Source organism: Nuphar pumila, chromosome 2, assembly GCF_984573655.1.
Source record: "Nuphar pumila chromosome 2, dmNupPumi1.hap1.1, whole genome shotgun sequence".
Classification (NCBI taxonomy): domain Eukaryota; kingdom Viridiplantae; phylum Streptophyta; class Magnoliopsida; order Nymphaeales; family Nymphaeaceae; genus Nuphar; species Nuphar pumila.
In genome coordinates, this window is record NC_143250.1 from 32,786,823 (window position 1) to 32,802,004 (window position 15,182).

Genomic DNA, 15,182 nt, shown 5'->3' on the forward strand with positions numbered 1-15,182 from the left:
ACCTATTGAGGCTTGGAAATGCTTGGGAGAGAAAGGTTTAGAATGGTTGACAAATCTTTTTAACTTGATTTGGCGAACAAATAAGATGCCTAATGAGTGGAGGAAGAGTACTTTGGTGCCTTTATATAAGAATAAGGGTGATATACAAGATTGCACAAACTATCGTGGTATAAAACTCATGAGTCATATTATGAAACTTTGGGAGAGGGTGATTGAGTCTAGGTTGAGGAAGGTTGTCATGATATCGGAGAATCAATTTGGTTTTATGCCTGGAAGATCAACTATGGAAGCTATACATCTTCTTAGACAACTTATTGAAAGATATAGAGAGAGGAACAAAGATTTGCATATGGTTTTTATTGATTTAGAGAAGGCATACGATAGAGTACCTAGGGACGTTCTCTGGTGGACAATGATGAAGAAAGGTGTTTCTCTCAAGTACATTAGTATAATTAAAGATATGTATGAAGGAGTAGTAACCAATGTCCGCACTTGTGAAGGGGTGACAACCAATTTTCCGATAACGGTTGGGTTACATCAAGGATCTGCTTTAAGCCCTTTCCTATTTACGATAGTGATGGATGAGCTTACGAGATCAATTCAAGAAAATGTACCGTGGTGTATGTTGTTTGCTGATGATATTGTTTTGATTGATGAGTCTAGAGCTGAGGTTAATGCTAAGTTAGAATTATGGAGACAAACATTGGAAGCTAGAGGTTTTAAGTTGAGTAAGAGTAAGACTGAATATATGGAATGTCGGTTTAGTAAGCAACGAAGTAGTGATGGGAGTGTAGTGAAGCTTGGTGAGCAAGAAATACCGGTGAATGATTATTTCAAATATTTGGGATCCATCATTCAAAAGTATGGAGAAATTGATGGAGATGTAAATCATAGGATAAAAGTTGGGTGGATGAAATGGAAAAGTGCAACTGGAGTGTTGTGCGATCGTAGAATGCCTTTGCGGTTGAAGGGAAAGTTTTATAGGACGACTATTAGACCCACTTTACTATATGGTACGGAATGTTGGGCTGCCAAGAGACATCATATTCAAAAAATGAGTGTAGCTGAGATGCGGATGCTTAGATGGATGTGTGGAAATACAATAAAAGATAAGATTCGAAACGAGGAGATACGTAAGAAGGTAGGTGTTGCACCCATTGAAAATAAGATGAGAGAGAATCGTTTACGGTGGTTTGGACATATTCGGTGAAGGCCTAATGATGCTCCAGTTAGAAGGTTGGAGAAATGGGAAAATATATTAGTTAAAAGAGGTCGGGGTAGGCCTAGGAAGACTTGGATGGAGATGATAGGAAAGGATATGAATGCTTTGAACCTCACCGAGGACATGGCATTGGATAGAAATGATTGGAGGAAAAGGATTCATGTGGAAGACCCAAAATGATTTTTTTTTTGGTTCATATCGCTGACCCCAATTGTTTTGGGATGAAGGCGTAGTTGTTGTTGTTTGTTGTTGTATCTAATGGTATACATACTTGAATTTCGCCACCGAATTTTGCCTGAATTTCGCTTGATTTTTGTTTGAATTTAAAGGTTCAAAAAAATTTTCAAACTTTAATTGCCTCATCTAGGTCTTGTTAGTGGGCTCTGAGCCACGCCCAGACCCAGCTGATGTCACATATATTTAAAAATATTTTCCCACAATTTTATCATTTTTATTAAATACTTAGTTAAAAATCAAAATTTTTGAATATAAAAATCATAAAAAAAAGATACGATATTACAGGCCAGGTGTCATTTTATAATGACGTGTCAATGACAAGTTGTTCTAAAGTTATTGTCCTAGTGTCTCTTTCCCACCTTATAATGGATGTGTTTACTGTTGGGTTGGTGATAGGATATATGATTGGATGTTCCTATGCCATCTTGGTGTATCTTGTTCAGGTTGGAGGTTAGCCAAGTAGAGAGAGAGAGAGAGAGAGAGAGAGAGAGAGAGAGATTTTGGAATGTTTCCAGGGAGCCCTACCTTCCTAAACTTTGAATCGCTCTGGTCTAAGGAAGATGTTTATTGATTCATGATTAAATTCATCATTACATTGGTATTTACAGAATGCAACGCCCCCATCGTAATCTCTTTTAAATTAGATGAGACCTACCCAAACTCTAAGACTCAAACCCTAGTCTCTTTTGGACACCCACCCCAACTCTAAGATTCCAACACTTACCTCTTTTAAATGGAAGCTCCAACCCAAAATCAAAAAATTACTAAAGCATTCATCCCAAGTATCCATATTAACCTACCCAATATGAGCACACTTTCACACATGTTTTGTCCACAAAGTGTGATCCTTAAATCTGGCGCCTTTGATTTGGGAATATTGGAATTGTCCATGGAACCTTTAGACATCACCCAGTTTCTCCATTTGCCCTTGGGTGCATGACCCATTTAGTCAGAATCCTTTTGTACACACCTTTCACAAGCCAAACTCATTTTTTAAGGTGATTGCAACCCCCACCCAGTTGTGATGCCCAAACTCTTTGGTTGAGATTGAACATCCAAGAAATGGGCTTGTACATCCACTATGCTGGCAACCAGATGTGGTTGCTATATATATATATATATATATATATATATATATATATATATATATATATAGAGAGAGAGAGAGAGAGAGTAGCTCCCAGACCACTTATCTCCTAGACCCCTTGAGAATAGTATGAGATATTATGAGGGATCTTCACCATGGTTCAAGCTGCACAGAAAATGAAGAAAAAAGGAGAGAGAGAGATGCACGATGGCTGGGGCGGCTGAAAAGTAAAACACACCTCTAAGCCCTAATCTTTTATATTAAAAACACTTTTACAATGGGGACTAAAATATCACATCACAACAACCATATTATAAAAATGCCATTAATGAAAAACACGTCAATAGCATAGTTATAATAGAGTATGGGTCCGGATCCAGATCCAGATCCATATGCATGCTCTATTTTAACACCCTCTCTCAAGTTGTACATGGTTTTGGAGCATGTATAACTTGCTCTTCAATAGCCAAAATTGTCGTCTTGTTAACTCTTTGGTAAACAAGTCTACCACTTGATCTTCTGTTCGAACATGACGTAGTTCTATCTCTTTCATCTCGACTTTCCACCGTATAAAGTGTTGATCAATTTAAACGTGCGTCGTTGTGCTATGTTGAATATGGTTAAATGCAATATTGATTGCGCTCTGATTGTCAAATAGAATAAATGATCGAATAATTGTCTCCCCAAGATCACTAAATAAGTGTTTAATTCATGTAACTTTTGTCGTGTCAGCAACCATCAACCTGTATTTTGCCTCTGTACTTGATTGTGCCACTGCTTTTTGTTTTCTACTACTCCAGGACACTAAATTTTGTCAAATGTATACACAATATCCAGAGACAGACCGTCTCTCATCTGGATCCCCTGCCCAATCTGCGTCTGTATAAGTGATGAGTTCATGTCTTTTATGTAGGTTATCGTTATTGCGATAAACAAGTCTGACTCCTATAGTTCATTTTAAATAGCATAGAATACGCTTCACAACTTCCATATGACCTTCCTTTGGAGCATGTATAAACTGGGATACTTGATTGACAACATAAACTATATCAGGTTTGGTAAAAGTCAAATACTGCCGCATCCCTACAAGACTTCTATACGTTGTAGGGTTGACGCAAGGATAACCATCTTCAGAACTCAACCTTTGATGTAATACACTCGGAGTGTTGACTGGTTCGCAATTCGTCATCTCGGCTCTTTCCAAAAGATCAAGAGTGTATTTCTGTTGCATGAGTGTCAATGTATTTTTTTGCCTGTCAACCTCCACACCAAGGAAGTACCTCAACTCCCCTAAATCTTTCATTTTGAAAGTTTTCATCAAAAACCGCTTCACTTCTTTTACATGATTATCTAAACTCCTAGTGATCACAATATCATCAACATATATAAGGAGGAGTGTAATGATGTATGTCTTCTAGTAAATAAAGAGTGAGTGGTCTAGAGAGCATCTTCTAAAACATAGCCTTGAATTTGCATGAAGAAACTTTCAAACAAAGAGCGAGATGCATGTTTCAATCCATATAGAGATTTCCTGAGCTTGCACACCCAGGCAGTAGGATCCTTCTCGGCATACCCAGAAGATTGCTCCATATGTTTTTTCTCTTTTAAAACCCCATGCAAGAATGCATTTTTAACATCCATCTGGCTAAGCTTCCATTCTCGGTTGACTGCTAAGAATATAATGACACGAATCGTGCCCATTTTGACTACTGGACTAAATGTTTCGCCGTAATCTTTACCATATTGTTGCATGAATTCCCGAGCAACAAGTTGTGCCTTATATATGTCAATACTTCCTTCGAGCTTATATTTTATTTTATAAACCCATTTTGAGCCAACTACATTCCTTCCTTCTGGTCGAGGCACTATTTCCCAAGTCTGACACTCATGAAGAGCCTCCATTTCTTCATTCATAGCCTCAATCCAATTACGAGATTAAATAGCTTGAATAAAACCAGTGGATTCATTCTGCTTTGTGAGCTGAGACATAAATAATTGAAAATCAAGAGAAAAAGTCTCATAACTCACCCATCGCTGAATAGGATGCCTGATGCGTGACGACCTTCGAGTCAGATCACTAGAGTCAATTTTCACATCCCTCTATCCTATATTTTTGTTCCGTCTAGTGTAGATTTGTCAAAAACGGCGTTCAACTAGAATTGGCTCAACTGAAAAGGACTCGACATGCATCTATGAGTCACCCAACTCCCTACTTGAATTGAAGAAAAGACCAGTCGTCTGACATGTCTCTCCAGTGTTGGCAAAAAGATCTGCGCTCATCCATGGATCATATATCTCTACTTGTCGAGATGACAATTGTTCAGAGTCATCGATCTGAAAATTATGTTCATCAAAAACAACATTTCTGGAGGTCCTAATACGTTTTGCAATAGAGTCATAACATTGATAGCCTTTGTATTCATCCACATACCCAACAAATCAGCACTTAGCGGCCTTGTCCTGAAACTTATTTCGCAAAGAGGAATCAATATGTACATAACATATACAACCAAATGCACGCAGATCATCATAAGAAGGATGTTGCCCAAACAAAGTATAATAAGGGGATTTTTGAACCAAAAGCGCCATAGGAAGATGATTTATGACATAAACAGATGTGTGAAAAGCTTCTGTCCAGAGACTAATGGGCACATTGCTGCCATGTAACATGCTCATTACACATTCAACAATATGCCTTTGTTTCCTCTCTGCAACCCCATTTTGTTGAGGGGTATGTGGGCGAGAAACCTGTTGACTTACTAATTTATCCCGAACAAAGGCAATAAACTCGTTCAACGAATACTCTCCTCCACCATCACATTGTAAATGCACAATATCACAAGAAAATTTTGTTTTGACCATTGAATGGAACTCCCAAAATATTTGGAAAACTTCATGCTTATGCTTCAAGAAATATATCAAAGTATAGCAAGAATAAGAATCAATAAATATAACATAGTAACGATTGCCAGAGAGAGAAGGAATAGGGGTGAGTCCCCAATCATCGGAACAAACAATCTCAAATGGCTTTGAAGCTCTTTTATTAATAATATGAAAAAGAACAACATGACTTTTGTAGAGTTCGCAAGATGAATATTTTTTCTTCTCTAAACGGGAGCATAAACTAGACTCTGGAAGAAGACCATCATATACAAGATTTTCAATATAACTCCAACTACAATGTCCCAAGCAACCATGCCAGATATCGAACTTATTATAATGAGATGAATAAAAAACTTTCAATGAACTGAAGGAAAAAGACTCTGAAGAGGAAGATGCTGAAGAATGCTTGGAGGGCTCCAACTGAAGAACTGAAACTGAGGGAATCTCCTTGAAGACGTACATGTTTCCTTGTCGCTCCCCCTCAGCAAACGTCTCCTTCATTCGTAGATCCTTAACATAAACATAAGAGGTAGTAAATTCGACTGAAGAATTCATATCGTCAATAAGTTTAGACATAGAGATAATGTTCTTTTTAATATTAGGAGCAAGAAGGGCATTGGACAAGTGAAGTGACATAGGAATATGTGCACTACCAATATGACTAATGGAGTGATAAGTTCCATCTCCCATAACTATACTACATTTTTCAAGATAAGACAACAAGTGAGATAACTTACCCATATTACCCGTGACTTGTGTGGCAACACCAGAATCAATATACCATTCCCCTTGTTCATTTTGCTTGATCGTCATCTGTGGCAAGGCTGATAACAAAAGTTGTTGTACATCTGCAGATGACGCTTTCATGTCTACAGTAGTAGCTAACTTATTCTTGTTTTTGTTCATTTTTCTTTTGTTCTGTGGGTTAAACCAACAATCAGCTTTCACATGTCTCTTTTATTGCATAAGAAACAAGTGGTCACTCTCCTCTGATTCCCTGCATTAAAGGCACCCAAAATATTAGGGGTAGGCAAGATACCACATCCTCTCTACCCAGAACGTCCCCGACCTCTGCCTCCTTGATTCCATCCATTTCTTCGTCCAAAACCTACAAAAGTGTCCATGGCCAAAACTGAATGAGAATGAGCTAATTCGTTTCCGTCCGCCCTTTGTTTCATAATCATCTCATGTTGGATAAGTTTCGCCTGAAGATCGTCAAAATCGGGCAAGTGGGGAAGACATGACAAAGTTGTGGTAAACATGTCAAAATCAGGGCCCAATTCAATAAGAAGTTATTGTACTTTATATTTATCTAAAATAGCACTTACAATAATAGCCAATTGGTCAGTGATACTCTTCATGCGGCTTATGTATTCCATAACTATCATTGAGCCTTTCTTCAAACTTTGAAACTCATTTTTCAACTACATAACTCAAGCTTCTGATATCTGAGAGTATGTCTGAGAGACCTTACTCCATAGATCTGCCGCAATGCAATCATCTGAAAGAGTAGCCAACACTTCTTGAGAGAGTGTTGACGTAATATAAGCAATGAAAGATTGATCCCGCTTTCTCCAAGCCCTATACTCTGGATTTTTAACAGATTTGGTAATTGTGTCACCTTTCTCATTCTTGGTTTCATGCAGAATAAATCGTGGTGGTACAGAAACCGAACCATCCAGATGTTCATCAAGATCTTGACTCTGTATAAACAGAAGTATTTGTCTCTTCCATGTCAAGAAATTAGAATGACTAAGTTTTTTCTGTAATAAGCTGATTTAAAAAATTTGTAGAGGGCCATAAGACAAGAATGAATCCACAACAATGAAACAAGAAATAAGCAAACAAGGCAAGTGAAAGCAAACTGATTTGATATCACTTAATCAATCAATTGAGCATCAATAAAACATAGACTAGCGTAACCAATACTGATTTGAGGTTTTTTTTTTTACAGTCTGCCTATAGACGTTAAGCAAAGAAGCACAAAACTGATTTTACTGCTGATTGAAAAAGAGAAAAGAGTTGCAATAAATCGTCAAGAAATAGATATTGCCCAGAAAATGCTATTGTTCAGATCATTGTAGATGAGGTTCAAATCGGTATTGCCCCAAACCCCCAAAAGTCAGGGACATAAATTAGCTGCAAGAAATGCACTTGTCATTCTGAAGGAGAAAGAGAAGGAATGGAAGGAAAAGAGTGACGATGGGAATAAGAAAAATGGTGTTGAGACATTCACAAGACAGACTCTCAATAACATATGCCTAAGGAGACAATGTCCTATGCCTCAATACAGATGTATTTTTGGAATGTTTGCACAACTGAAATTTTGACAGAGATTTAAGAAAAAAGCTCACATAAATTTTACCAAGGAAAAAATGACAGAAATCGAAGGTTTTGATTTCTCAAATAGAAGGACCTTCTTCAGATTTCGTTGAGCATTCTTTTGGTAGAGTCCCGCAACCAAGCTCTGATACCATATCAGATATTGTGAGGGATCTTGACCACGGTTCAAGCTGCACAGAAAATGAAGAAAAAAGGTGAGAGAGATACACGATGGTTGAAAGAGAGAGAGATGAATGATGGCTGGGGCAACTGAAAAGTAAAACACACCTCCAAGCCCTAATCTTTTATATTAAAAACACTTTTACAATGGGGACTAAAATATCATATCACAACAACCAGATTACAAAAATGCCATTAATGAAAAACACGTCAATAGCATAGTTAAAATAGCGTATGGGTCTGGATCTGGATTCAGATCCATACACATGCTCTATTTTAACAAATAGTTGCATGTGTTTTTTGCTTAATCCGAACCTGTAGATGCGTTTATCATGCTTATTCACTAAAAACCATGCTTTCTATTGAATCTATTTAACAAGTTTCCTTAATTTTTATTTAATCAAGTTTTTAGTGCAATATGAATTATTAAACTTTTTAGTGCTCTAAAATTACATCAATCATAAAAACGGCTTAATCTAATCCAGAACAAGCTTTATTCTGATTTTGTCTTCATTTCTATTATAAATTGCAGACATCTCTTTCAATTATGGAAATACCACTAGCATAATTGTTGGTAATGTTCTTGTAGATGGTGAAAGGGCCATTGCCATGGAACTCATTTGGCATCAAAGTGTTTCATTTTTTTTCCAATTCTAATCTTGACTATTTGCCTTCATCAAGTGTGAAGCCTTTTCTACTTATCCAAGAAGCTATGACCTAATCCATGCAAATGGCATTTTCAGCTTATATCAGGACAAGTAAGTTTTTGTTTACCAATATCAATACTTGAGTCTCAACTGATGTCATGCAATCATAGCAACAAAAGTAAAAAATGTTCCATTAAAAAAGGAGCAAAAATTTAAAATGGGAAAACGATGCCAACTTTTTTCTCATGAGATATTGATTTTTTTCCTGCTTTTTTATCAGCAAAGTATTCAGAAACTTAATTAAAATTTAAAATATTTACAAACAAAATAAGTTTAAAAATAAAAAAAAAAGTTTTGGTGATGTTTGATGTTTAAATGGATGGGAAAATATGTCATCTTTTCGTGTTAAACAAAATGACAATATTTGATACTATGCTTGCGGTTAGTGAGTTTAAAGATTGGAGCTTCTAAGTGACTGTTGTCTCTGCCTGTGGCACAAATGTTTCTGATATTATTGTAAATCAAAATGTTTCACATTTTAGATATATCAAGATTCTGCAGCGTTTTTGAATTTTTTATTTATTTTTGATGTATTTTATATTTTTTAAAATTTTATATATCATGTTATATTCTCCTGCTGAGAAAATTCTGATAGTGTCTCTCCTTAATTCTGAGCAACTGTAGCTTTTAAGAAAATTGTTAATGTTCAGTCTAAAAGCTGAATTATGCTGCAACTGGTTAATGTTTTAAAACCTGTTTTTACTCATGGATCCATGTTTTACCCATCGATCAATATTTCAGTGCATGGCACAAATGGGGGTTAGCTTTTCTTGCATCACTGAGAGAGACCGTTGAACCTGAAAATAATGATGATTCTTATCATCAAATCACTATGTGATCTATTTGGTAGACCAAGGGTGACTTATTTGGCACGGTTACTTAATTGCTTCAACCAGCTGATTTTGTAAAAGACTCATCTGCCTTGTTAATTGCTCGGGCAGCTTAGTCCAAAGTTAATAAGGGCCAATTCAAGAGTTCATGTTGAAGCTAAAAGAGTCAACCACTTGGGCTTCATCTAAGTAGGTTGAATTAGTGATTATGTACGACTGTAGGAACCAGTTTCTAGTATGATTATTATATATTTGGTTCCCTGCTCTCTGTCAAACTTTTAACATGTGGTTGTTTACCATTGCATGACTGAATCAGGTGCAATATGGAGGACATCCTCTTGGGAATGGACCAAATCCTGCGACCAGAAGGTGCTGCGATATTCCGTGATGATGCGGATGTCTTGAACAAGGTGAAGACAATGGTCAGTGGCATGAGATGGAATACAAAATGGTTGATCATGAGGATGGCCCCATGATCCCAAAAAAAAATCTTGGTAGCCGTGAAGAAGTACTGGGTTGGAACCAGAAACAACACAACCTAAAAATGAGTGAGCCTGGTGACAGCCTAAAGGAAAAGAGAGAAATATTGTATCAAGAAAGAGGATGGTTGAAATAACTTTGGCAGTTATCTCTGATCCTCTCCTCCCTTGGATGTCTGGGAGTAGCTACAAGCCCTGTGCACGCATGTTCGGAGAGTTCTCGATGTGGGTAGATGATGAAATAGAGTTGTTGATGTTGAGGGTTGTTATTTATTTACTGATTTTAGGTTTTCCACCTTTGTCGTTATTCTATTATCACTATCTCTAGCCTTTAATGTTGTGTTCCCACTGCTGGATCATTTTTCGGATCACACAGTTTCACAATCGTCATCATGATATAAAACACGAAATAAATAAAGAAATTCAGCAGTGTAAATAGCATGATTAACAGACGACCGAAACAACAACAGGGAGCAAGCATGGCATTTTCCGCATCAGACCAAAATCCAGACAATAGCATCAGAGCAAACAGAAGCATAGAACATAAAGAAAACAACATGCATATGTTTAGATTATGCAGCAGGCTAAGGCGTACGAAAGTACTCCCCTTAAAGAAGATTCGCCCCCACATACTGTGCAAATCAGGGTCCGGCGTCCTTCCCCCAGGATACAATAGCCACGACGAACCGAACGGTGCACTCCGGCGGGTCATCCTTCGAAAACAACCTCTTTGAACCAAAGTTGCAGAACCACCCTTTCGAAAAAACTCATAGAAAAGAGAGAGAGAAACAGGGGAGATGGAAAATCGCAGAACACTCCTTCAGAAAATCGCCTGTCTCAGCATCTTTTTTTAACCCCAGCCCTTACCACGCTTTTATAACCCACGAACGGTTATGAAACGTGGAAGGACCCGTTACGGATTCTGAGGAGACGTGATCCGTTAACGGTCTTCGAAAGATCGAGACTCGTTACGGAATCCGAAGCGTCCATAACCCGTTACCGAATCCAAAGAAACTTTGGGTAAAAAGATACTTGTCTTGATTGGATATGGCCCTAAAAGGCGAATTACCCGAACCCGAGCCCAGCCCGGCCCGGCACGGCACGACACGACGGGCGCGTGCGCACGCACGTGTGTGTGGTGGTCATCCCACTCCCTTGTTCTCAGGAACAAGTGTATGAGTTCACTAATTGCTTATAAAGCTCTCAGAAAACTCAAGCAAAAGCAATATGGGACTATTCCACCTCATCAAGACCACCTCTTTTCCAAAACAGCCCAGTTTCTCCTTTGAATTCTCTCTCTACCTTCCTTTTTACACCTAACACCCACTGGTGGGTCTTATTCACAGGTCTATGAAGCCATTATCTTTTGTTCCTAAGCTTATTCACTGGTGGGTCTTATTCACTGGAGAGAGAGAGAGATCATTTTCAGTCTTGCTGGTGGGCCGTAGGAGGGGTTTATCACAATAATACAATTTGTTTAGGATCTAGTTTGAACTAAATTTGACCTAAGTGGAACTAGCATTCTGGGTATGAAGTTAGACTCTGGTATGGATCATGTGAATTCTTGCTTGAATTAGGTTTACGTGTAAGATTGACCAACATGGTTTTGGATCCTTCAAGGGATCTTGGTTTGGAAGATCATGTACTAAGCCTGTCAAATTATCTAGCTAGATCTAGTATGGGCATTTAAGCTATGGTTCCTTGTTTCTATCATGGTTACTGAGATACCATTTTAGAGCAGTTTATATTTCAAAAGCGGAAAGTTAAGCACTTCTGATTATATGACTGCATGTTCAAGAATACCGATTTTCAACATGAGATTGAATTTTTACTTAATAACACATTTCCTTAATTACTGAATTGTGTTTTTTATAATAAGAACACACTAGGTGAACTATTTTAATTAGATTGAAAAATAAATTTGAAATGCCAATTAAACTCGAAGTTCTATTTGAGAAAATAAGTTAAATGCAAACTGTGTTCTCATTATGAGAGCATGTTTGCAGTTAAGCACTTTTTATATAATTGTGTGTTTTACTAATATTTATTTTATGTTGCCCACAAGTCCACTCATCTGGTAGGGGCGACTTGTGAATGTCACCAAGTTGACTAGAACATCACGAGTTCAAAACCCACAGGTGGCGTCCTTTGCCAGAAGGTTGAAGCATGATGTACTCCTCTATAGGCAGGGGGGACCTCAAGGGTTTTACCAACCAGAGGCCAGCCAATGTGCGGCGGGTGATGGGGTGTTTGCTGCTTACTAGTTATTTTAATATTTATGAATAATAAATTTTACTTGGATGTGTTTAAATAAGATTATATATTTATATTGATATGTAATAAAAGAATAAGCAAGCTATTTTAGGTTCAAGAAGCGTTAGACTAAGATCTTTGAAAGCAAAAAGATTAGTTAATAAAATCTTAAGGCCCTGATGCCAGTTTCACATTTCGACTACTACCAACAGAAGGTGGTAGTTGGCAAAGCACATGCCGACTCTACTCCAAACGGTGTGCCCGACTGCCTCCGACGCCCTCTCCACCTACCACGGTAACTCCTATACTTTCTTCTAGGACTCCACTCCCATCTTTCAACCATACCACCTGATCATTGTGCAGGACGGGAGAGGGTGGTGGGCGAGGCAGGTGAAGTTAAAGGGAGAGGGTGACGGGCGAGGGAGGCAGAAGGAAAGATGGTTCAAAAGCTCACCTACTAGAAATGACAAAGTGTTGCAACCAAGTACAACTAGAACAGGGTCATCAAGACTCCATGTAACCAAATAAAAGCCCTAACCCCTAAAACTCTACTCTCTTTTTTTCATCATGAAAACTTGAACCTCAAAACCTCACAAATACCTGAGTTACTGTATATTAAAAATTTATCAAATTCACGTAAAATAAGTGTGAGTGAACTTTCTTTTAAACTTGAACTGACAAACATCACAAATACTTGAGTTGCCTCACATAAAAACTGTAATAACGTCACATAAAAAATCAAGTTTTTGTGCAATTTGTCGGTTCGAGTTTAAAAGAGATTTCATAAAAATTTTATGTCAATTTAAGATTTTTTTATACAAAATAACTAAGGTATTTGCGATGTTTAGATGTTTGAGAGTTTAAAAGAAGGTTTATTCATACTTATTTTATGCAAATTTTATGAATTGTTTATGCGAGGTAATTCAAGTATTTGCGAGGTTTGATGGTTTGAGTTAATTTTTTTTTTTTATAAATTTCTATGTGACGTTATTACATCTTATATGCGAGGTAACTTAAGTATTTGCGTGGTTTATTGGTTTGAGTTAAAAAAATTTCATAGATTTTTTATGCGGCGTTATTATATTTTGTATGCGAGGTAACTCAAGTATTTGTGAGGTTTGTCGGTTCGAGTTAAATTTTTTTTGCCGATTTTTTATGTGATGTTATTATAGTTTTTATGTGAGATAACTCAAGTATTTGTGATATTTGTCGGTTTGAGTTTAAAAGAAAATTCTCTCGCACTTATTCTATGCGACTTTATTAAAATTTTAATATGCACTAATTCAGGTATTTGCTAGGTTTCAAGCTTTGAGTTTCCATTAGAAAACACAGACAATTTTCCATCGCCAAGTGGTGACTCTTCCAATCGCAAGAGAATCCACCGTACTCGCACCACCAACGGATCCATGAGATATTGTTTTTTGACAGAGTGATGGAGATTAAGCGGCGATTGAGCCGACGGCTAAAGCGTTTCTGATGAAAATAGCGAAAATTCACATATGGTAGAAATTTACACCGAAAACGATAGGTGTGAAGGCTAAAAAGGTCATAAAAATAACAATATTTATGATTTTTTATAGTAGATGAATTTCTGAAATTCAAAGGTCTTTTAGAAAATGAGTCATTTTTGTTGTAGAGTATGGTTATTTTTTGTAATTTAAATTTTGAATAAATAATTAAAATTTCAAATAATGTGCATATTTCAGAATTTCATTAAAAATTTCTTATTTAATAGAAATGAACAAGAAACATATGAAAATTGAACAAGAAACATTGGTAGAAGAGATTCATATTTTTAATTCTTGTGATCAATCAAGATCATGTTGGTTTTGCTGAAGGGGACTATCAATTTGGAAGTGACAGAAAGTTCTCATGCTCAGTTTGGGCCTCAAGATTCTAAGAAGGTTCATGGTAGCTCTGTTGATATGGTGTCTAATGTGATCCATCAACAGGATGATGGTCTTATGACCCGAGTTGGTATCTATTTCTAGGGATTCTAAGTTGGATTGGGTTGGTTTGGATTCTAATTCTTCGGTTGCTAGGAGTCCTCATGCAAAGGAATTGCGTAATCAGAGATCTATATATTTCCAATGTGGAATAATACTCTTGTTTACATTGCAACCACCATGAATTGCCCAATCGAAAGCGAATCTCGGCTCAGCTCAACGATCACAAGATACTCCTGTTTCTTCTGAAAGGAGTATCTTTAGATTCTTCACTGCTTGAGGCGGTTCGTTGGCATTCACTTTTTCGTAGCCATCCTTTTAGAATTTATTTGAAAGGAGTTTTTTTTCCCCTATTCTTTTGTGCAACCATCCTTCGTTGGCATTTTGACCCGGATCCGGGTAACTTTGTAATACCTGTGAATTTTATCATATAAATAAACTTAAAATTTACGTCCTTAGGTTGTTACAAGGACAATTTATTGTTTTAATTATTTATTTGTACTTGAATCTTGGATATTTTATTTGGATCTTCAATGTCAGATCCATAAATACCTTGTTCGTATCTTCGATAATCGGTTAAGATCATTAGATATCATATCACGAACCTTAATCTGAATATTTAATAATCACTTTTCAGTCAAGGGGATCAAATTTATGATTTTGGATCCACAAAATCCTGAACATCGGAGATTTAAATTGGTTTGGGTACAACTAGAGTTTCTAATTGGATCTGAGATACGTTGCTTGGAGTCCATACTAGTTGGCTTGGACTCATAAATATTAAATTTGAAGCCATGGTTCCAAGTCAGGGCACGATAAAAACTTGGGATCCTTGGATCTGAATTTATTTAAGGGGTGTATGAAGCACAATGGACCTGAGATCCATAATAAGTTAGTAGAGATCCATAATAATGTAACTGGATCCACAAAATCTTGTTTTAGTTGGATTACATTAAAAATAAAAAAACTAAAATATTTAATAAGTTAAACATTTCAAAATGGGTCCGGACCCTCGGATGGATCCGGATATGCCCAA